Below are 23,930 nucleotides of genomic sequence, written 5' to 3' on the forward strand. Positions count from 1 at the left end.
GAATTATTTAATAAATGAATGAACACTTATTGATGAATGCATTGACCTCGTTCTTCCATCCTGGTGTCCACATGTTTTGGCCTCTTTCCCATCTTCTGAATTCCTATAATCCAGCCAAATGGGATTAATCATTGTCACCTCTATAACCCATCTCTCCACTACTTTATTCATTGATTCATTCATTCAACATTTCTTTCGATCAGTTGTTTACTCAAGAAAATGACTGTATTTTCAAAGCGCTAAAAGAAAATATCCAGTGAAAAGGCCTCAAAAATTAAGGTAAGGGTATATTTTCAGATAAACAAAAAAGTGAAGGAATTCATCACCATAATAAAATAAATCCAAATTTATCCATAATAAAATAAACATGAAAGGAAGCAATTTTGGGACGAGGGAAATGATTCCATGTGTCAGCTCAGAGATGAGAAAATAACTATGAGCAATAAAAATGGTAAATGTATGGATAAATCGGAAGGACTTTTGACTGCAAAAACAACAATAATATGTTTTATGGTTTAAAATATACGGAGAATTTGAAAACAATAGTATATAAGATGAAATGGGGTAAAAGATGCTAAAGAATGCTAAGACCCTTGCATTGCCCAGGAACTAGGAAATGTGCTGACTTTGATTTAACAAGTCAAGGAGGGAAGTTCTAATCTTTAGATAACCACCGCATGAGGATAGAACAATGAGGTGAGGCGGAACAGATATGATAAAAATAATTGATCCAAAAGTACATAAGGAAGAAGAAAATAAAAACAGAAAAAAGGTAGGACAAATAAAAAACAAATAGTAATTACATTAAATTTAAATGGATTACCTGCTTCAATTAAAAGACAGAAGTATTCTCGAAAATTTGGAGCCCTCATTTGGAATTTTGCTATCAAATAAATACTCATGTTCTTAAAAAAAAAAGCATTCAGGTAGGATAAAAAAAAATTATAATCTACTTCCAAGAGACACATCTCAAATCTGAAGACCTGAGAAGGTTGAAAGTAAAAGGATAGAGGAAGAGAACTTGCACACTCCAAGCAAGAGAAAAGTGGAGTAGCTATTTTATTAATATATGTAATGGGCTTTGGGCGAGAAGTATTACTAAAGATAAGGATAAAGACAGATGTGGAAGATATAAAAGTTTACATTTGTATCTACCTAATAACATATACAAATATATATATATATAACACATAACATATTATAACATAATAACATATGTAAATATGTATTTGTAGATAATAACCTAATTATATATATAATAAAAATATATATGACTATATATAATAAAATACATAAAGCAAGAATTGATGGAACTAAAAATAGAAACAGAAAAATTTGAAATTTTTCAAATTTGAAATAGTGGGAGATTTTAAAAGCTTTTAACACTTCTTTCTCAGTTACCAATAGAATGCACATACAAAAGTCTCTAAGGTACAGAAAATCTGTACAATGTGATTAACGGACTTGACCTCACAGCATGTGTAGAGCGCTGATCCCCATGACTGAAAAATACACTTCCTTTTCAAGTTTACGTGGAGCACTTCCCCAAAGTGACTATTTGTTTGGACATAAAGCAATCTCAACAAATGATACTGTAACAGCATACAGATTATGTCCTCTGACCACTGTAAAATATCAAGAACAAATTAGAAAATCTCTATATACTTGAAACTTAAGCAGCAGCCTCTAAGCAGTGCGCTGACATTGACAAACTAAGGAATCGCAATGGAAATTAGAAAATATTTTAAACCAAACGATAAAAAGAGTATCACATGACAACCCTTGTAGCATGCAACTAATCCATGCTTAAAAGGAAATCTATGGCCTAATATGAGAAAAGAAGAAAGACTAAAAACAATTTAGTCATTGATCTCAAGAAGTTAGAGAAACTCAAAGAATGTATAAGAAAGAAAATTCAAAAGATAAGGGGAAATTTTACAAAAGAGAAGAAAAGAACACAAAATAGGATCAGCAAGTGAAAGTTTGGTCCTTTGGAAAGAGCAGCAAAATGGAATAAATCCCAGTCAAAATACAGGTAAGAGAATAAAGATGACACAAATAACCAATACAGGCAAAACCACCTATTCTACAGATAATAAAATCATCATAAAAGAATAAAATGAATAACCATATGTTAATGTGTTTGACAAGTTAGTGAAATTGGACATATTCTTAGAAAAATACAATCTATTGAAACTGATGCATAAAGAAAATAAATTGTTAAAAAATCTCAAAAAAAAAAAACCTCTCAAAACAAAAACTACCCACTTAGATGACTTCACTAGTGAAATATTCAAACATCCACAGAAAGGTAATCCCTACTGCATAGAAATCCCCCTCAAGAATAGAAAGAGAGGGAGTTTTTCCATATATTTTAATGAGACCAGTCTATACCAAGATATATAATCATGATATCAAGTGTATATAAAAAGCCCAAGAGCAAACATCTTCCTTAATATTAAAATATTAAAAGCTCTTCCCCAGAGATCAAGAAAGAGACAAAGATGTCCACTATCAGCACTTTTATTCAATTTGTTCTGAAAGTTCTAGCCAGAGAAATAAGATGAGGAGAGAAAAACATAAGAACTGAAAAAGAAAAAATAAAACTTACTGTTCACCGGTAACAAGACTGTTATTTAGAAAATCCAAAAGGACCTACAGATAAAATGTTGGGCTCAATAATGAATTTATCAAAGGTCTTAATTAAATTCACTGTTAAAAATTGTTTTTCATATATCAACAATGAGCAGAAAATTAAATTTGTAAAATGATACCATCTATATTTGCATCAAAACCTACCAAATACAGGGCGCCTGGGTGGCTCAGTTGGTTGGGCGACTGCCTTCAGCTGGGTCGTGGCCTGGGGTCCTGGGGTCAAGCCCTGCGTCAGGCTCCCTGCTTGATGGGAAGTCTGCTTCTCCCTCTCCCTCTGCTGCTCTGCCTGCTTGTGTTCTCTTGCTTTCTCTGTCAAACAAGAAAAATAAAATCTTAAAAAAAAAAACCCACTAAACACTTAGTAATTTATATGAAGAAAGATGTGTAAGCCCTTTCCATGGAAACCGTAAAACTTTATTGAGAGAAATTAAATAAGAACTGAACAAATGCAGAAATATACCATGTGCATAAGGGACATAGGGGTTTTCTTTTTTTTTTTCCTACAGATTTTATTTATTTGAGAGAGAGAGAGAGAGAACACAACTGGAGGGGAGGGGAAGAGGGAGAGAGAGAAGCAGATTCCCCGCTGAGCAGGGAGCCCAATGTGGGGCTCAATCCCAGGACCCCAAGACCATGACTTGAGCCAAAGGCAGATGCTCAACCTACTGAACCAGCCAGGTGTCCCAGCACAGGGTCTTCTGAGGGACTGGTGATGTTCTGTTTCTTGACCTGGCTGGTAGATACCCAGGCGTATGAAATTATGATAATCCAAGCTATAAACATATAATTTTTTACACTTTCCTGCTTGTTTGCTGTACTTACAAAGTTTAGAAAAAGTACATAGATGAATAAAAGTTCTCTGTTCTACATTATTAATACATACCTGTAAAAATATATGTTTGTATTTTCTCTTCTTGACCCGTCGTAATCAAGTTTGGTGTATTTGTGCTACTAACTGTGTCTTAAAAAACAGAACTACAATGATAACATTGCACATCTAGGAAATAAGTTTTGGCTTGTGACCCATCTACCAGAAATGACTTGCCTTGAGCTTGGTAGGAATGGTCACGTGTATTTCGTTCTGGTTTGCACCTTTAGATTATAAGGAGGGGCATGAAGTATGATTTAGTCTAGATCTCCATACCACCAGTTCAGCTGGCATGCTATCTGATTGGGCTGGGCTGTACGGTTGAGGACCAACGTCATCACAGAACAGGACTAGACTATCATTGCAATGTGGCTTCTGAAACACTGATGCTTTGGTTCGAAGTCCAAGAGGAGTGAGAAGCCTTTGTCTGTGGTTCCCCCAGAAAGGCATTTTCCCAAGGTATCCAGAAAGTGTATCCTGAGCATGCTGAGCTAAGTCGGGAAGGAAACATACATGGAAGGCAGGGTCTGACAAATGGTTTTGGAGATTTGGGATCTAAATTCTTATCTTTTTTTTAAGATTTTATTTATTTATTTGACAGACAGAGATCGCAAGTAGGCAGAGAGGCAAGCAGGGAGAGAGAGGAGGAAGCAGGCTCTCCACGGAGCAGAGAGCCCAATGTGGGGCTCAATCCCGGGACCCTGGGATCATGACCTGAGCCGAAGGCAGAGGCTTTAACCCACTGAGCCACCCAGGCACCCCTAAATTCTTATCTTAATTTGATCCCCATGGCGCAATGTGGGATTCAGGCCACGTCCCCGATAGGGATCTGGTATTTGCCTCTGGCCATGTCAAGCTTCTTTATGGTTATGAGACTGATAAGGTAAAGATTGTCAAGTGAATTTTTACTCCTTTAGGAATGTCTTCAAATATTAGGCACATTATTTTTGATTGAGCCAGGAAGCCATGGAGAAATGAGGAGCAGATGTGGATTGTTGATTACGGGTTGGTTGCATTTTCCATCAGCTGGCAACCTCCATGCACTTCACCTGGCGTATATTTACCCGTAAAGCCAACACATTCCACATTAAAAAGAAAAATCGATACAAATTAGACCAAAACATCTGGATATTTAGTAAATTGGCCAGATGTTTTGGTGGTTTATAAATAAAAGCCAAAAAGAAAAAAAAAGGATAAAAAAGCAGAGAGGGACTAGAACGGAGCTACCCACCCCTGTCCTCTACCTCCTCAGAGTCAGTGGTGATCACACCGTATGAATCACACTGGGAACGTGGGATTAAAGGGATCATCGATTTTGAAACTTAGCCCTGAACAAACAGGAGTGACCTTCGTTGTAGCGAGGAGAAATGGAAAGTTGCCTTGGCCTTTTTTGGATCTAGAAATTATTTCTCCATTGCTCATAATTTTTGAATTACATTTATATGGCCTCTCAGACCCCAGCCAAGATATCAATCGTCTAGGAGAGTTAGATGTTTTGCTAAATTGAAAATAGATTTGTTTTCCATGTCAGAATTACTGATGAAAACTGCAGGCATAAGTTCCCCCCTCCCCTCTTTCCTTTTTAAAGGTGAAACACATCTCGTTTTGCTCTGTTTATTTCTTTCTCAGCACAACATGCGTCACTGGATAATTCTCAGGCAGTTTCAGCAAGAGCTCTTGTTGCGGAATGAGTTTGTGCTCAAATTCCTGCTTTTTCCTTTTGGCTAACTTTGGGCAATTTGGCCTTTTGGAGCCTCAGTTTCTACCTTTAGAGGATGGAAATAATTATGACCCCATAAAGTTATTTTCAGGCAAAAAAAAAAAGTTTATTTATTTATTAAGATTTTACTTATTTATTCGACATGGAGAGAGATCACAAGTAGACCGAGGGGCAGGCAGAGAGAGGGAGAAGCAGGCTCCCTGCTGAACAGAGAGCCTGATGCAGGGCTCGATCCCAGGACCAGGAGATCATGACCCAAGCTGAAAGCAGAGGCTTAACCCAATGAGCCACCCAGGCACCCCACAAAATAGTTTAAATGTAAAACCCCAGCACATTTCCAAGTAGAAGAACATCTCTTCCACCAATTGTGATTGGCAGGTGGGCAAGTCAGTTGAGGTAACTCCCTCTGAGCCCACACCTAAGCACAAAATTTTTAAAAAGGCTGGTTGTCAAAGGATGAACATCCAACTTTTGTATCAACATGGGTGGGACTAGAGGAGATGATGCTGAGTGAAATAAGTCAAGCAGAGAAACTCAATTATCATATGGTTTCACTTATTTGTGGAGCATAAGGAATAACACGGAGGACATTGGGAGATGGAGAGGAGAAGGGAGTTGGGGGAAATTATGGGGGCGGGGGACAAACCATGAGAGACTGTGGGCTCTGAGAAACAAACTGAGGGTTTTGGAGAGGAGGGGAGTGGTGGGATGGGTGAGCCTGGTGGTGGGTATTACGGAGGGCACGTATTGCATGGAGCACTGGGTGTGGTGCATACACAATGAAACTTGGAACACTGAAAAAAATTAAATAAAATTAAGATGTTAAAAAACATCAGATTGTAAAATTGGAATGAATGACCTCCAGAAATGAAAATAAAATGCCACAAGGGTATTAGGACTGAATGATTTTAGACTGGATAATAAACATAATTAAAATATTTATTCACAAGGAAAAAAAAAAAAAGGCTGGCTATCATAGATTTCTGCAGAGAGAAGTGGGATCAGGGTGGAAAATTATCCAGTATCTCCATACACAAGTTAATGTGATACACTGAAATAGAAAATATCCCACATGTATTTTTATTTATTCCTTGAACAAATATTCGCTGAGTACCTATTATAGCCAGAAATGGTTGTAGATGTCGAGGACACAGACCTTAATTCCTCTTCTCATAGCAATTACATTCTAGTGGAGACAGATAGATGACACATAACAGAGAACAAAATAGAGAATAACAAAATAGAGCAACTCTGCAGAAGCTAAAAGGTGATTGGCCGATAAAACAGCATAAACTAGGGATTGGGAAGACTGAATGAATGAGTGTGACATCCCTTGGGTAATAGTAATAAGAAGAATAACATCTCTGTGAAATCTCGCCAGTGCAACCCAGGGTAGGTTGGGATTTTTACTGAGTCGGGCACGTTACACCGTAGTGGATGGGCTTTCATTTGGGTTAAGATGTTTTCCTTCTGCAGAAAAGAAACAGAAACCATCTCGATCTGGGAGCAGAATTTACAGAAGGCTCCCCACCGGCAGCGATATGCCAAACAGAATGTTCTTTCCCGGCGTAGCTAGCATTGCAAGGGGTTTGCCTCAACAGTCAGGTCCTTCCAGACATCATGCTCTTTTTTTTTTTTTTAAGAGTTTATTTATTTATTTGACAGAGAGAGAGAGATCACAAGCAGGCAGAGAGAGGGGGAAGCAGGCTCCCTGTTGAGCAGAGAGCCCCATGCAGGGCTCGATCCCAGGACCCTGAGATCATGACCTGAGCCAAAGGCAGAGGCTTTAACCCACTGAGCCACCCAGGCACCCCCAGACATCATGTTCTGATTTTGAATTCGACGTGTTCTGAAATGATTGCCCTATAAAATGCTATAGAAAGAAAACCTATTTCTATAATGGTTAAATCTTTGTAGAAATACTTCAAGCTTCCAAGTTTTTCTTTGATATAAAGAAATAATTAGTTGGAAAAGAAATTAATACCACAATGAAAGGGTCTATCAAAATACCAGAATAGGTTGCTTGAGAGTAGCAGTTGGCGAAGGACTTTGAAGTGTCCGTAGGGAAGGAACTGTATAAATCAAAGTAAGCTTTTTATGAAGAGGCAAGAAATTTCAGTATCAATCCTTAGCAAATGACCCCCTCTCCCACTTTGTACAGAAAATAAAAAATAAGGACACGAAATACTTCGATTCCTACCTCCAAGTACCTTCCTCCGAAATGGAAGCATGTTTGGGAGAATGTATCCACAACCACCATTCACCCCCATTCTTACTTTTTGCCCTCGATATGCACTTTGCCTTTCTTTCCCAAGTGACTAGAGTCCCCAGGTTCTCAATCCTGTACCTTTCAAAGGCTCAGGAATGTTCTCTAATGTCTCTTTTTTTCTTTTTTTTTTTTTTCCGCCTCTGATCTCTTGTCCTTCTCTGTCTCCTCTTCTTTTTCCATTCTTCTTGTCCAACTTTCCACTCTGTGCTACTGACTCCTTTCTTGTGCACCTACTTATGCCTCTCCTTCCATAAACACAAAATGTACCCCCACCCACTACCACCTCTCACAGCTCCACCTCTCCCTCCAGGAACTGCCTGCCCTTTTATGGACACTTCTTCCCACACTCAGCACAGAGGGCTTTGGACATGTCTGCGCTTGTCTCCCTGTCCGTTCTCAGCAGGATCTGGCTGTTCCTCTTTTGTTAATGAAACTTTTTTTTTTTTTTTAATCAGGTCAATAATGGTCTCTTGGCTATAAAATGCCAAGAATTTTTGAAGTCCTTCCCTTCCCTTGCCTTTGATTACACGAGACAGGTGACGACACCGTGCAGCTCCTGAATGCGAATTCTCTGCCAGCATACTGGAAGTACAAGGACATATAAGAATGCTCACTTAGTGGTGCCTGGGTGGCTGGGTTGGTTAAGCACCCAACTCTTGATCTCAGCTCTTGAGTTCAAGCCCCACTTTGGAATCCACACTGGGGGTGGAGCCCACTTTAAAAAAAAAGAAAGAAAGAAAAGAAAGAAGGTTCACGTGGTTTCTTTTTAAAAGTATGTCTTCTCTTGGCTTCTAAGATATGACTTGCCCCTCTTTTTCTACCTTTCTGCCCTCCCCATCTCCGTGTCTGCTGAATTCTCTTTAAAAAAAAAAAAAAAAATTATTTTTTTGAGAGCAAGAGAGACAGTGCAGGGGGGTAGGGGCAAAGGGAGAAGCGACAAGTAGACTCCCCGTTCAATGGGGAGCAGGACAAGGGGCTCCATCCCAGGACTCTGAGATCATGACCTGAGCAGAAATCAAGAGTCGAACGCTTAACAGACTGAGCCACCCAGGTGCCCCTGCTGACTTTTCTTTCACCCTCTGTTTAAAGGTTGGTTTTCCTCTGGAATTAAGTAATTAACACTTGTTTTCACCATCTCCCTTTCCTATAGGCACTTCGTGGGCACATGACCTGGGCAGTTGCAAAAGTCAGATGTTCGGAACCTGGTAACCCTGCCTTTGAGTCAATGCCATGCTGTCATCATCTTGAAATGCCTCATTTTTAAACAGAGACCCCTGCCTTCTCATTTTGCACTGGATCCCGCAAATGAAGTAGCTTGTCCCTGCTCCAGGTGATCTCATCCACACCCAAGAATGTCAGTACCACCCATGACCAATGAACGTGTTAGATCCACATGGATTAGTAACCTCCTGCTCTGAGAAATGCATCCTCAAATTCTAATTTCTTTAAACTTTTTATCAGCCACGGTGATCTATTCCGACCTTCTGGTTTTCTGCCCCAAACGTCTTTACTCTTTCTCCCTGCAGGTAGAGCCCTAATTCTCCCCCAGGAAGCCATCTTGGGTCTGTTTCAGCAAATGAATAAGAACTCGATTGTGTCCCTGAAGTGCTACAGCATAAAGCAAGGCTCAGGGCACTTTGGCATGAAAATGTTCAAGCAGGCTTTAATCATCTGTCTCCACCAGCACCAGGGGAAAATCTTTCCAATGCCTCTGGGAAATGTCTGCCAAGCAAAATGGCTTCCTTGTAACTCCATCAGCATGGGTGGTACTTGTCATACCCAGCATGTCACAAGTAACAACGGCAGGAAGTTATTTGATTAAAACTAACAGCATTCTCAAAATCTCTCCTGAATCACCATCTTTTAAAAGGATGGTTAATTTCAAGCCATCTTGATGACCAAGTTGCTTACAAGAACCAGATGTCTTTTGAGATATGGTTAGGTTAATCTGAGCATAGAAGAGGATATGCTCCTACGTCTCTATGGCCGTGAGGATGTGTCTCGCTCACCTGAGGGAGATTTCCCATTATTTAAAAGGATGTAGGGGCGCCTGGGTGGCTCAGTGGGTTAAGCCTCTGCCTTCTGCTCAGATCATGATCCCAGAGTCCTGGGATCAAGCCCTGTATTGGGCTCTCTGCTCAGCAGGGAGCCTGCTCCCCCTCTTTCTCTGCCTGCCTCTCTGCCTACTTGTGATCTCTCTCTGTGTGTCAAATAAATAAATAAAATTTAAAAAAAAAATAAAAGGAAGTAAAATAGAAGGGAGTGGAACGTAGCCCTGTTTTACGCCACTCCTGATTGTTACCTGGAATCAGAAATTTATTCTTGCCAATTCTGGCTTTTGCAATGGCATTAAAATTCAGGATCTGTATTAGCATGGAAAAGAAAATTGACACCCACCCCTTTCCTGGTATCAGAGCCAATGGGTGAGGAAAAGCCATGAAAGATTGAATGACCTCCTATGGTTCTTTTCACTTTTCTCTAAACATGGAGAGAAAATGTAACGATGACCCGTGGTAAAATAGTTGTTCTTAAGACATTCTTGCTCCTTAAATACAATATAAACCCAAACCTACAGGTTTGTTGTTGTTGTTGTTGTTTCCTGTTGTTTTTTGAGAAGCACATTAGCATAATAATTTGAAGAAGAGTAATGGGCCCTTATTGTTAACGAATCCCAGCAACTGTCCTTTTCCTCCTTGTCTCTGGAAGGTTATCCCAGCAAACAGCCTCTTCACCTTGATCCCAAATGCCCATTTTTGGGATTCTGAAATTCTGATGATACGAAAGACCTAAATAAATAAATAAATAATTCTGGATCCCTTCTTCACAGTCTGGTCCTTGCCTGTGTCTCCTGTGTACCCCCTGTCACTTTCCCACACCGACCCTTGCTCCAAAGACCTTCTGTACTGGTACCAGCCTCCCTCCTGATCAGTGGTCCTGACCTCTGTTGCCTTGCGGATAACACAGGGGAGACTAAGGGAACCTTAAGTTTGATTTTCCTGTCGAGCCAGGGACTAAGAGAAGAGCAGGCATGGCTACAGCTCAGCCCATGTGAAGAATGGAAACTTTGACACAGATGTGATAGATGGATCATCGCCCACATGAGAATCATACCTGCCATGCTCCCCCATTCTTCCTCCGTGGTACGTCTCATACCCAGTGAGAGAGTGGGGGCCACTACCAAGAATTAAAGGATGGGGACTTAGACATTCATTTTGGGGGCTCCCCTCTGGTGTTCTCACTGTCTTCTCTCTTCTCTCTGGACATTGGCATCTAGAGATGCAGAACCCACATGCTGGGACCAAAGGTGCTGAGACTGCACGGAATTCCTGACCCCTGGGAGCGGAGTATGTTCTCCGGGTCATGCTTATCCCTCCCCGATGCCTGGTATCCACACAGCAAAGTAAAAAAGAATGACTTGGGTCACCCAAATGTTATAGAGCATGTGTGGAACAGGAGCCACGTCTCACTGGGCCCTAATCACCTACAAGGTCAATGCCAAGTCCATCAAAGAGTTCTCCATTTAAATAAAAAAACTCAGGATGTGAGAAATGTTACTTTCCACCGTGAAAGGTTTTATGACATCTTTCGTGAATAAACGTGACATGGAAAAGGTATTCCTTATCATCAAGGCTTATTCTCAGAGACTGTAAGGAGGACAGGAGGTCCCCTGGTTTTAAAACCATCTGGACCCCAAGCGCAGGCCCCGTGCAGCTCCTTGTCCCTGTGGTTTGTCCCAGACCTTGACCTCTCCACGTTTGTGATGCCCTCTACTTAGAATGCCCTTCTCCACCTGACCCAATTCTACGCCCTGGGAGGATTCAACTTCCCCCGGGGCGGGGCAGGGAGGCTCATCTGATGCCCCCGAGCTAGAGATCGACCTTCCTGCTCCTTCTACCCGGCTTAGCGAGGGGCGGCCTCTGTCAGCTCTTCCAGGCAGGTCACTGTCCCTGGGCCCCAACAGTCTGGCAGGGGGGGCACTGAAGGAATGAAAGAAGAGACAAGAAGGAGGAAGGGGCACAGGCAGCTGGGGAAGAAAGAACATCAGGAAGTTAGGAGTGAACGAAGGGAGCAGACAGGAGGAAGGGCTTGTGGAACACTCAGACCCTCAGTCTCTGAACAGGTTCCATTCTGAGGTCCGGCGCCCAAACAGCTCAGGATCTCCCTCCAAAGAGCAGCCAGCGGGGGCTGCAAATGTATCCTGCCACGGGCACATCTGTCCCCTTCCTGCAAGCTTCACTGAGACAGGCAATAGCCTCCCGCTACAACGGCTGCGCTTTCTCTCTGAAAATATAACCCCTCATTAAGATCACAGCATAATTTTAACGAAACACTAATTGCTACCTTTGTTTAACTAACAACCCTTAAAGAAATAGATAGTTTAGAATCAGTCTGGAGCCAGGTGCATATTGTTTTGACTCCCAAGGTGGCCAAAGGATGGAGCGTTTCGATTCCCAGTGAACGAGGCACCTGCCCCAGCCCTACTCGCCCCTGCCCCCAGGCCCCAAGGCCCCTGCCCCTCAGCCCTCTCTGTTCCTCACCGGTTCCGACCAGGGTCCCACAAGTGAGTTGAGCCCCTGAACCCGGGGCACCTGGGTGTCATCTAACTGGCATCTTCACCCACCCTGCTGGTTTCTGGTCGGTGCTTTCCGTGTCCCCACGCCATGGAACCCCACCGAAATTTGTAAACTGTTTGGCTAAGACTCTGCTAGTCTGTGGGACTCTTGCTGCTCTCCCTCTTCCAGAGGCTTAATTCCATTCCCTGAACCCACAGCCACTGGCCGAGGTCCTCGCTCAGAAACTTAAAATTGTTACCTGCCAAAAAAAAAAAAAAAAAAAATTGTTACCTGCCTGAGATGGAGCACTGACCTTCTCCAGCTGGTGTCTCCTGGATGCATTCACTAACGTGAACAGCCAGAAATTCCAGCTGCCATGCACTGTGCCCCTCTAGGTCCTACAGATCAGACGGGCCACCTCAGCGGCTGACCCGACCCTGAGATCATGGTGGAACCCTGGTCCTTTCTTCCTCAGTGTTCCTCCCTCCAAGGCCGTTGAGGTGTTACCGTGAAGCACAGCCAAGCTTGCCCAAAGCTGTGAAAAGAGCTCAGAAAATGACACAGCGGGTTATTAAGCAGATGGTTTGTTCAACATTTATCAAATAGTGTGTTCTTATCCTAGCGCTGTCCTCCCACCGGTTTGGAAGTAAGAGCCAAAAGAATAAGGAGCTGGGAAGGTCTCTTGCTGCCTGGTTACAAAAAATGAAATAGAATAAAATTGAATGAGAACATAGGCAGAATGCTATCGAGAGCTAGAGACAATCATTGAGAACTTAGTCAAATATTAGATCATTCATAATCTCCCCTCATTATATGGGTATCACTTATATCTCATATACATCCTACATGTATATACACACTCATAATATATGTATGGTTTGTTTCTCATCATGCTTAGCATTAAACACTTAATATGAAATATATTAAAAGTCAGTTTCTGGGGGCACCTGGGTGGCTCAGTGGGTTGAGCCTCTGCCTTCAGCTCGGGTCATGATCTCAGGGTCCTGGGATGGAGTCCCGCATCGGGCTCTCTGCTCCACGGGGAGCCTGCTTCCTCCTCTCTCTCTCTCTCTGCTTGCCTCTCTGCCCACTTGTCTCTCTCTGTCAAATAAATAAAATCTTAAAAAAAAAAAAAAAAGTCAGTTTCTGGGGCCCTGGAGGGCTCAGTAGGTTAAGCGTGTGCCTTTAGCTCAGGTCATGATCTTGGGGTCTGGGGATCGAGCTCTGTGTTGGGCTCCCTGCTCAGCGAGGGTCTGTTTCTCCCTCTGGGGTCGCTCTCTCTCACTCTCTAAGTAAATAAATAAACTCTTAAAAAAAATCAGTTTCTATAGACCTAGTGAGTGAAGTTACAAATGCCTCTATAAGTGGCCAGGTGCCCTGCTAAGATTTGAACCCAGCTCACCCCACCCACCAGGCACTCTCGGTTTGCCTTCCATCCAGAGTAGAGCAGAAGGGCCTCCTCGGAGCTCTCTCTTTCCTCCCTTACATCCTCCGGTAAGGGGGATGAGGGGGTGGGGTGTGGCACCCAACTCCCTCTCCCCAGACTGGTGCATCTCAGCGGGGATGCAGTAACAAGGGGTGAGCCTGGAAGCCCCCCCTCCGCACCCCGCCCTCCCCCTCCTTTATCAGTCCTCCCTGCTCCCTGTAAAGCTGGTCCGGGACAGGACGGTTCAGGTTTCTATTAACACCGGCTGTGTTTAAGAGGACCAGCCCTTTCCTCCCAACGCTGTCAAACACATTTGGACAAACAGAATGGTTTTTAAACAAAGTTAGAGCAAGGTCTCCTCACACCTTGGAAAAGCTGTTTGGCCTTCGAGTGAGTCATTCCGCCCACCGCGACGTGGGAGGATATAAGCAGCGCCTGCCTCACGAGGCCCAGTGAGGCTTTGCCGGCTGCTGTGTTGTTTCTGTTGCCACAGCCTGTGTGTATCTTGTGCTTCACTAGAGAGCAGATCTGCAAATTTGAGTCACCGGGATGAGGGCGAGAAAAATATATGCAAACCGTGTCTTCCTAGCTTGGCAATTAACTAATTAATTGAGAGCCAGGGTAAACAACTGAGTCTAACATCTGAACTGCATTAATTACTGTTTATAGAAACTCGGGGAAAAGCCTATGGGGAAAGGTAGCATCTAAGGGGAGGGCGGTCTGATTACAGCTGTGGCTGTCCGGGTTGGGGAGCACTTGGGATGCTCTGTCGGGGCTCCTGGCTTCCTGGGTTCCCGGCTCTGCCAGCCACCCCTCATTTTGATATTTCAAAAGAAGTCACTTCATTTGTATGTTGAATTCCATAAGCAAAAATCATTGAAATACTTCAGAGCTTGGAAATAGGCACGGGATCCCTAGAAGCTAGAAGTGACTAATGAGTCAGCACTCACCGCACCCAGATGAGGACGGTTTTAAACAAACGTCACACGAATGAAGGTTCAGTCAAGGGTTGTCCTTTAAAGTAGTCACTCTGGAAGGCTTTGTGCTTATAATTCAATGCAATACATATTTATTGAACACCAACTGGGCTAGGCACTTATGGGAATAAAAAGATGACCAAAAAAAGTGACTCGTTTGCAGGGACGCTGATGTGGAGTGAGACACGAATACAAACAACTAAGACCCTGGGGTAAGTTCTAGAAAGTGCTAGAATCAAAGGTTTGGAAAAGGTACCAAGACTGCCAAGCGAGAAGGTTAGTAACACGTTCGGCTGGGACTTCAGGGAAGGTTTAGTGAAAGGCTTGTGCTTCGATAAAGGCTTTGAAAGCCAGTAATGTTGCTTTGGACAGAGGAGTGGGGAGGGGGATAAGGTTATAAAGTGTATTCAAAGCAAAGGGAAGAGTAGATCCGTGGAAGGCCCAGCAAGGAACCCTGCTGGGTTTCCCCTGCTTTTCTTCCCTCCTCCCCTTCCCTTCCCATCGAAATCTTCCCCACCTTGAAGGGATGACTGCGATCCTACCACTTCCTTTGTTTAAAGACTGTATGTTTCTCCAGGGTGTAGACAGCAATCGACAAGCAATCTACAAGGTGAAGCAAGTCCTCGGAGCAAGAACCAGAAATACTAAAATGCAGCTGGGTTTGACAGAAGCCACAGGCGTAGGCAGGCCAAGGGTCTGGTCTATATAACTGGCTCATCCACTGATAGTTTTCTTCAGCACACCCATATTTGTGTCTACTATGTTCATAGCCTTGTGCTAGCTCTCAGGGGGTACAAAGAAAAGTAATAAATGGTCTCTGTCCTTAAGGACGCTATAGACAGGCAAAAGCAGGCAAATGTATACATGAGCATGATAGCAGATGAGGTAGGAATGAGTAGGTCACAGCAGGGACATGGTGGTAGTGGGGAGAGGTTCATAGACAGGCAGGTCCACAGGCTTTAAGTAGGCGACAAAATAGCACGGTGGGATAGAGGTGAGCTCTGCAACCCCATCAGAGGTGGTGTTTCCAATGGGCATGCGTGAGCTGTCCTGGCCCCTGGCTGTGGATGATGGGATGTGGGCGTGCTGAGACTCTAGTCAGGACATGTAGTTTCAGAGCCTGATCTTTTTTTTTTTTTTTTTTTTAAGATTTTATTTACTTATTCATAAGAGAGCGGCAGAGGGAGAAGCAGGCTCCCCAATGAGCATGGGACTTGGGATCATGACCTGAGTCAAAGGCAGACGCTTAATTGACTAAGACATCCAGGAACCCACGGAGCTGGATATTCTTTTTTTTTTTTTTAAAGATTTTATTTATTTATCTGACAGAGAGAGATCACAAGCAGTCAGAGAGACAGACAGAGAGAGAGGAGGAAGCAGGCTCCCTGCTGAGCAGAGAGCCCCATGCGGGGCTCGATCCCAGGATCCTGAGATCATGACCCGAGCTGAAGGCAGTGGCTTAACCCACTGAGCCACCCAGGCGCCCCCGGAGCTGGAAATTCTTAACATTGACGTTCAGCATTCATTAATGGGAGACAGGAAGAACCTTCTTTTCCCTGAGTAAAAATTTTTAGCTGGAGACATGTTCATTTACTCGCCAATACACTCCAAATGACTGAAACAGAACCAACAATCTCAAAACAGTTGGCAAGACTTGTCCCACTTTCCTGAAAATGGAGTCTTAGGTTTATTTTGATCTGAGTGCTTCTTGGGAGGCTCATTGAATAATGGATACACATGATTTCCAACAGCAATACTAAGGACCAACTTACATATCAGCACCTAGGTAAGAAGCTGGTATGAGGACCTGAGTTAATAAGCATCATCATCTAAATGTATCTCGGTGGTATTCTCAGCCCAGTGCAGATCCTCTCTGAGACACTTCTTATCTCTGAAGAAAGCAGAAACAGATATGAATGTTGTCTGCCCCTTCACCCCAAGCAAGGGCAGTTTAGCACTTGGAGCACCCCAAGTAGATAAATCTTCAACCCATGTGGCCAGTTCACACTCTCCCTTAGGAGCAGGTTTGACACGGGAAGTTGGAGAAGGCTGGAACCCCCTGGGGTCTCATGGGGAGTGTGGAAGGGATGGGTTGGGGAGGAAAGACAATGTTTGGGCCTCCATCCTGCTTTCAGTTGGATGGAGCCCAAAGACAGGACCTTAGGTATGAGGATCTCTTTTCAGACAAACACATCCAAAACATCTATATCCAGATAAATTCTGGGTCTTACCAAAGGGTTACCTTCAGGAATTCTCCAGTTAATTTCAAAATGCTGGCCTTTTAAAAAACATAATTGGAAACTCCTCATATGGAATGGATATTAAAACCCAGCTATATGTAGAAGAATGAAACTCGACCATTCTCTTATACCGTACACAAAGATAAACTCAAAATGGATAAAAAACCTCAATGTGAGACAGGAATCCATCAGAATCCTAGAGGAGAACCTAGGCAGTAACCTCTTCGATATCAGCCACAGCAACTTCTTTCAAGATATGTTTCCAAAAGCAAAGGAAACAAAAGCAAAGATGAACTTTTGGGACTTCATCAAGATCAAAAGCTTCTGCACAGCAAAGGAAACAGTCAACAAAACAAAGAGGCAACCCACAGAATGGGAGAAGATATTTGCAAATGACAGTACAGACAAAAGGTTGATATCCAGGATCTATAAAGAACTCCTCAAACTCAACATACACAAAACAGACAATCATATTTAAAAATGGGCAGAAGATATGAACAGACACTTCTCCAATGAAGACATACAAATGGCTATCAGACACATGAAAAAATGTTCATCATCACTGGCCATCAGGGAGATTCAAATTAAAACCACATTGAGATACCACCTTACACCAGTTAGAATGGCCAAAATTAGCAAGACAGGAAACGTGTTGGAGGGGATGTGGAGAAAGGGAACCCTCTTACACTGTTGGTGGGAATGCAAGTTGGTGCAGCCACTTTGGAAAACAGTGTGGAGATTCCTCAAGAAATTAAAAATAGAGCTTCCCTATGACCCTGCAATTGCACTACTGGGTATTTACCCCAAAGATACAGATGTGGTGAAAAGAAGGGCCATTTGTACCCCAACGTTTATAGCAACAATGGCCATGGTTGCCAAACTGTGGAAAGAACCAAGATGCCCTTCAATGGACGAATGGATAAGGAAGATGTGGTCCATATACACTATGGAGTATTATGCCTCCATCAGAAAGGATGAATACCCAACTTTTGTAGCAACATGGACGGGACTGGAAGAGATGATGCTGAGTGAAATAAGTCAAGCAGAGAGAGTCAATTATCATATGGTTTCACTTATTTGTGGGGCATAACAAATAGCATGGAGGACAAGGGGAGATGGAGAGGAGAAGGGAGTTGAGGGAAACTGGAAGGGGAGGTGAACCATGAGAGACTATGGGCTCTGAAAAACAATCTGAGGGTTTTGAAGGGGCCGGGGGGTGGGAGGTTGGGGGAACCAGGTGGCGGGTATTGGAGAGGGCACGGATTGCATGGAGCACTGGGTGTGGTGCAAAAACAATGAATACTGTTACGCTGAAAAGAAATAAAAAATTAAAAAAAAAAAAAAAAACAATGTCACCTTCTTTTGACCATTCCTAAAGAAGTTAGACTCTGACTATAGGTTAACGACATGCCAAGTAGCAAAGGTGGGTCACACAGGTTCAAACGGTCCCCATATGGCATGGGGACACCTGAATTACAGCAGGAGATGCTGAGACACTGGTCAGGGCCAGAATGTGCTGTGATCAAAGTTTAAAAAGATGGCAGAGCAGGAACTTGGCAATTCCTTCTGGCTGGAGTCATCAGAGTTTTTTTTTTATGAAAGAGTTTCCCTTTGAAAAATGCTTTGAATGTTGGCAATAATTTCTTTTTCTTTCTTTATTTTTTAAAGATTTTATTTATTTATTTATCAGAGAGAGAGAGAGAGCAAGCACAGGCGGATGGAGGCAGAGGGAGAAGCAGGCTCCCTGCGGAGCAAGGAGCCCGATGTGGGACCCGATCCCAGGATGCTGGGATCATGACCTGAGCCAAAGGCAGCCGCTTAACTAACTGAGCCACCCAGGTGTCCCTCTTTTTCTTTTTCTTCAAGGGAGCAAATTTTGCAAAACACAAATGATATTCTTGGCCACGTGGGGATAGGAAGAAAATAGTTGGGGAGAAAATCAAGGAAGGTAAGTCTTTTTTCCCTTTATTTTAAGTGGTGGGAATAAATTTACCAAAGAATAGCAGGTGGATACCATGATGAAAATCATTTCTACAGTACTAGGGACATGTGTCAATGCTAAAGACACCTAGAGAATCAAGACTCAGTGTGGGTAGGAGGCTGCTGTCATGCTGGAGGAAAGTTCAACCAAGATTTCATAAATCAATTTAATTCATTACTGAAGTTTATCATAAAATAGTACAGGAAATTCCATGTGTTTTACTCAGGAAAACACCTAACAATCTGCAACCCTGATAGAGACCAGCCCTCCTCCCCCAGAGCCTTCTTTCCTTCTGCTTTCTTTCGACCTTCCAGCTCTACCCTTGAAGAACTTATCTCAGGTGTACCTTTGTGGGTCAGTGGCTGGGCTGAGAAGAGTTACCCTTTCTCCTCTTGTGGCAATTCACACACTGTTTTTGGTCAGTGCCCTGTCAGCCCAGACACAGCCATAAGGGCCCCTCACCAACCATGGGTCTAATGTAGGCATCGGTGACCTCTGCCTGGTGTACCATTTCCATGGAAGACTTCAGTGATCCGCTAGCCTGGTGGGTCTTGGCATCTGTGGGCTGCCTGGAAGCAGTGTTTGGTAAACAGAGCACCTATACACCCTGCATTTGCAAGGAAAAACATTCATCTTTAGCTACTTCTTTGAAACTAAGGTATAGGTGTGGGACCCAGGCTTTGCAAATCAGACCCACTTGCCCGAGACTTTATTTGGGCTTGAGAATAGGGGTGAGCTGTAGATCCATCTTGTTAGTGGATACAGAAGCAGAGCTGCCCAGCTTTCGAAGGTGGGATTATTGGTGAGGTCATGACCCTTGGGCAGTAGTATCAGTGAACCAAATTAGTTCATTACTGAAGTTTCTTACCAAATACCAAAGGTCTAAGTAAAATGAGACCTAAGTAAAATGACCTAAGTAAAAACACCTGATAATCTCCTTCTGCCATTTCTCCTTCTCTATCTCACACAGATGGTCATGGCAACTGAAAGCTCCCCTTCCTCTCTCAAAGTTCGGCCCCAGAGTCTCTCTCCACCCATCTGGGGAGCACTGACTTTGCTTCTTACCCTCCCCCCATACCCCTTTTGGCTCTATTTCATTTTCTTCCACCATAACCCTTTGCCATTTTCAGTGTAAGCCCACTCAAGCCAGCCTAGATTCCTTTCCATTCTCCCTTCACTTAGTAATCTTAGTCTATGATAAACATGCCCAAGAAAAGCATCCTATAGAATTTTACAAAGACCATGAAGCTCAGTTAAAAAGGACTTATCCAATCCAACCAAGGGCCATAGAGGTCCTTGCAATGGATTGGACCAAATTTATAAGTTGCTCAAAGACTGGGCGGAAGCTCAGGGCTTTGGATCACGGGCACCCCGGGTCACGTCATATTGCTCTGCAGCAGTCCTGGGTGGCTGGGGTGCCTTGGAGTTCTCCACCCAACCATGGACCAGACCAAGTTGTGCTCAGCTTTCAGGGACAGATCAGGTTAAAAACCCTCAGGGTGATATGGTCATGCACAATTGTGTGTATGGTCTAAAGTATTATATAGAATGTAGTTTGGTGAACACAGGGAGTGCTGAGTGCTGTCCATAGAGGAACTAAGTTGAACTTTTCTCTGGTGGAGTACTCATTGTGCCCTGAAAGTACTTGCAGAGGAAAAGTCCCCCAAAGTCCCAATGGAATCACCCAGGAGTCTCTGGCACCTGCTCCTTCCTTACAGTTCCCATGTTTCAGGCCCTTGTTGCCTCTCTGTTGACTCTTGGCATGACCCCCAACATGTCTGTTGCTTTCCAGTTTTCCCGACCCATTATACACACAGCTACCAGAACAATCTTTCGCAAAGTTGGATCATGTCACTGTTCACCTAGAAATCTTTGAGTCCACTAAAGGTCACCTATGGTTTTGAAGCCCCTGTAGATTTGTCCCAACCTAGATGGCCTGACATTTCTGTCCCTTCTCCCTCTTACACATTCTGGGAAATTGCTAAAATACAGTGTTAACTTTCAGACTTAACATTCTGAACCCACAACTGCTTTACAAAGAAGGATGTGACTTCTGGGTGTTTCTCTCATGCATGTAGAAGTATTTGGAAAGACCAGAAGATAAGGTCCATGTTTTTCTCATTGAACAGAGTCCACATATCTAAAACAGGACTGGGCACATAGGCAATGTTTAATAAATATTTATTGTAGAATGAAATATGGGCAGGGCTGGTTGTGTGAAAGGGATTACTGAATGGCTGTAGTGAGGAGACTGTATGGACATAGAGAGAGTATATCCAGTTCTGCAGGCATACATCTGGTGGGCCAGGCCTCAAAGGTAACACAACTTTACTTCAGAAGCTATAATTGTTTCTTTTTAAAGGCCCAGAGAAGTCAGAAGGAAATATATTTATTTATTCATTCATCCCCTCATTCATTCATTCATTCAATTTATTCAGCATGGGCTATAAATATGGTACTAAATTTTATGCATCTCCATTTTTTTTTTAAATGAGGGTAAACACTGAATTAGGTGTGGAGAAAACCACTCAGATCTTTAAAATAATTGGAAAAAGTAGCTCTTCTGGGACCTACATAACTCGTTAGACTGCAAAACCCATAACTCGTTAGACTCCAAAACCCATTGACTTCAGTAAAGGAACTAAAGATCCAGGAGTTAATGTCATAGCCCAGATGTCCAGTGAGAATCAACATCTGATATGGCCAAAATAATAACATCCATAATTTTCAAAGTTTTTACCTTAAGTTCCTTCTTATTTGCCATTAAGAGATAAAAAATCACATGAGAATATATTGGTTCAGCTATTCCTTAAGGAATATTCATCAAATGTCTGTTATGGGCTGGCATCTGGAGAAAGAGATGACTAGAGACAGTCCTCATCTTCGAGAGGCTCATGGCGCGTGAAGGGATCTCCTTCAGACAGTGTGAAACACAGTGAAGGGGATGGAGTGCTCTCAGAATCAGAGCTGGAACACAGTTTGCCTCCAGTGATTGTAAGATTTACTTCCAACTAGGAAAACTGGATAACCAACTTCAAAAGAAATAAATTGGACCCTTACCGTATGCCAGGCACAGATATCAACTCAATATGGAGTAAAAACTTCAGGGTGAGACCAGCAAGTATAAGGCTTCCAGAGGAAAACAAGGAAAAATCTTTATGATACTGGTCTTGGCAACAATTTCACGATAAGATGCCAAAAACACAGGCAACAAAAATAAACATAAACATAAACGAGTGGGGCTCCATCAAACTAAAGAGCTTCTGCACAACCAAGGAAATGATCAAGGAGTGAAGAGACAACCTGAGGACTGGGGAAAAATATTTGCAAACTGTATATTTGATAAGGAGTTAATATCCAAAATGTATAAAGAGGTCCTACAACTCAATAGGAAAAAAAAATCTAATAAGCTGATTAAAAATGAGCTAAGGGGGCACCTGGGTGGCTGGGTGGGTTAAGCCTCTGCCTTTGGCTCAGGTCATGATCTCAGGGTCCCGGGATCAAGCCCCACATCGGGCTCTCTGCTCAGTAGGGAGCCTGCTTCCCCCTTTCTCTCTGCCTGCCTCTCTGCCTACTTGTGATCTCTGTCTGTCAAATAAATGAATAAAATCTTCTAAAAAATTTTTTAAAAATGAGCTAAGGACTTGAATAGACATTTCTCCAATGGCCAACAGGTAGAAGGGGAAAAAAATGCTCAACATCACTAATCATTAGGGAACTGCAAATCAAAATCAACCACAATGAGATATTACTTCACACCTGTCAGGAGGGGCTGAACGGAAGAAAAGACACTAAATACTGGTGAGGATGTGAGAAAATCGGAACCCTCATGCACAGTTGTTGGGAAAGCAAAGTAGTGCAGCCACTGTGGAAAACAATACTGAGGGTCCTCAAAGTAGTAGAAACAGATCTACCATATGGCCCAGCAAAGTAACCTCTGGAGGTTTATCCGAAAGAATCAAAATCAGGATTTCCAAGAGACTCCCGTGTTCATTGCAACGCTACTCCCCGGAGCCAAGATGTGGAGACCATCCAATTGTTCATCGACACATGAATGGATAGAGAAAATGTGGTAAACATCTACAAGGGACTATCATTCAGCCATAACAGAGAAGGAGACTGCCACACGCGATGACACGGAGGAAGCTTAAGGACACCACGCTAAGTGAAATAAAGCAGCCTCAGAACGACCAATACCTCATGATTCCGCTTACACGATGTATTTAAGTAGTCAGCCTCATGGAATTCAAGAGGGGAATGGTGACAGTCAGGAGCTGGAAGGAAGGGGAAATGAAGGCATAAAGATGAATGAGCTCCAGGGGTCTGCGGTAAAACACGGTGCCTGCAGCCAATACGAAGGTGCACTTAAACTTTACTTGGACGGTAGAACTCATGTTGAATGCTTTCATCACAATAAACGTTTAAAAAATTAGTTGATTAAAAAAAAAAAACTCCTCTTAAAAAATTCCATTAAAAAAATCCTCCTCTTTCCTATCTTTCTCTTGGCTGCCAGGAAGTTCAGAGTCAAGGTCTGTGTCAGTTGCCTCCTCTTCTTTCTAAGTTTCTGGGATTCCCATTCTCCCCACTCCATTACTCAGAGCTGAACCCACACATGTCACTTAAAGAGTTTTATTGTACTTGTGCTTTTAACGTTTGGGGAAATGGACAGGGCATAAATGGAAAATAAATGAATTCTTCCCAGAAGCAGACCAGCGAAGAAGGCATTAGAGCCCAGGCTCCCTGTTTATCAAATTTGTGGCTCAGCTAGGAGCACTCTTGCAGGAAACTGAATTGTTCAGGGCTTTGAAGATCCAGAGTTTCTTTTGGAGACTTACAGTGATATTTGTTTCATAAGCTGTAAGTGGGAGTGGAGTCGGGCGGGTGGAAAATGCCAGGACCCTCTTTACTGTGCTGTTGTGGTTGAGACGAAGTGTGAAGACGGGAGCCACAGACCACAGAGAGCACCTTGCTTCTTCTGGAAACCTCCCTGCCTCTCCACTATGCCGTTGGACTGTGTTGACAGCCTAGCACTCTAGAAGTATCTTTAGGATCATGCCCTTTTCTTTTTTTAAAGATTTTTTTATTTATTTATTTTAGCGAGAGAGTGAGAGAGAGAGAGCGAGAGAGAGCGTGAGCAGGCAGAGGGGCAGTGGGAAAGAGAGAATTCCAAGCAGACTTCGTGCTGAGCACAGAGCCCAATGTGGGGCGCGATCCCATGACCCAGAGATCATGACCTGAGCC

The sequence above is a fragment of the Lutra lutra genome, chromosome 14, assembly GCF_902655055.1.
Source record: "Lutra lutra chromosome 14, mLutLut1.2, whole genome shotgun sequence".
Taxonomy (NCBI): Eukaryota; Metazoa; Chordata; class Mammalia; order Carnivora; family Mustelidae; genus Lutra; species Lutra lutra.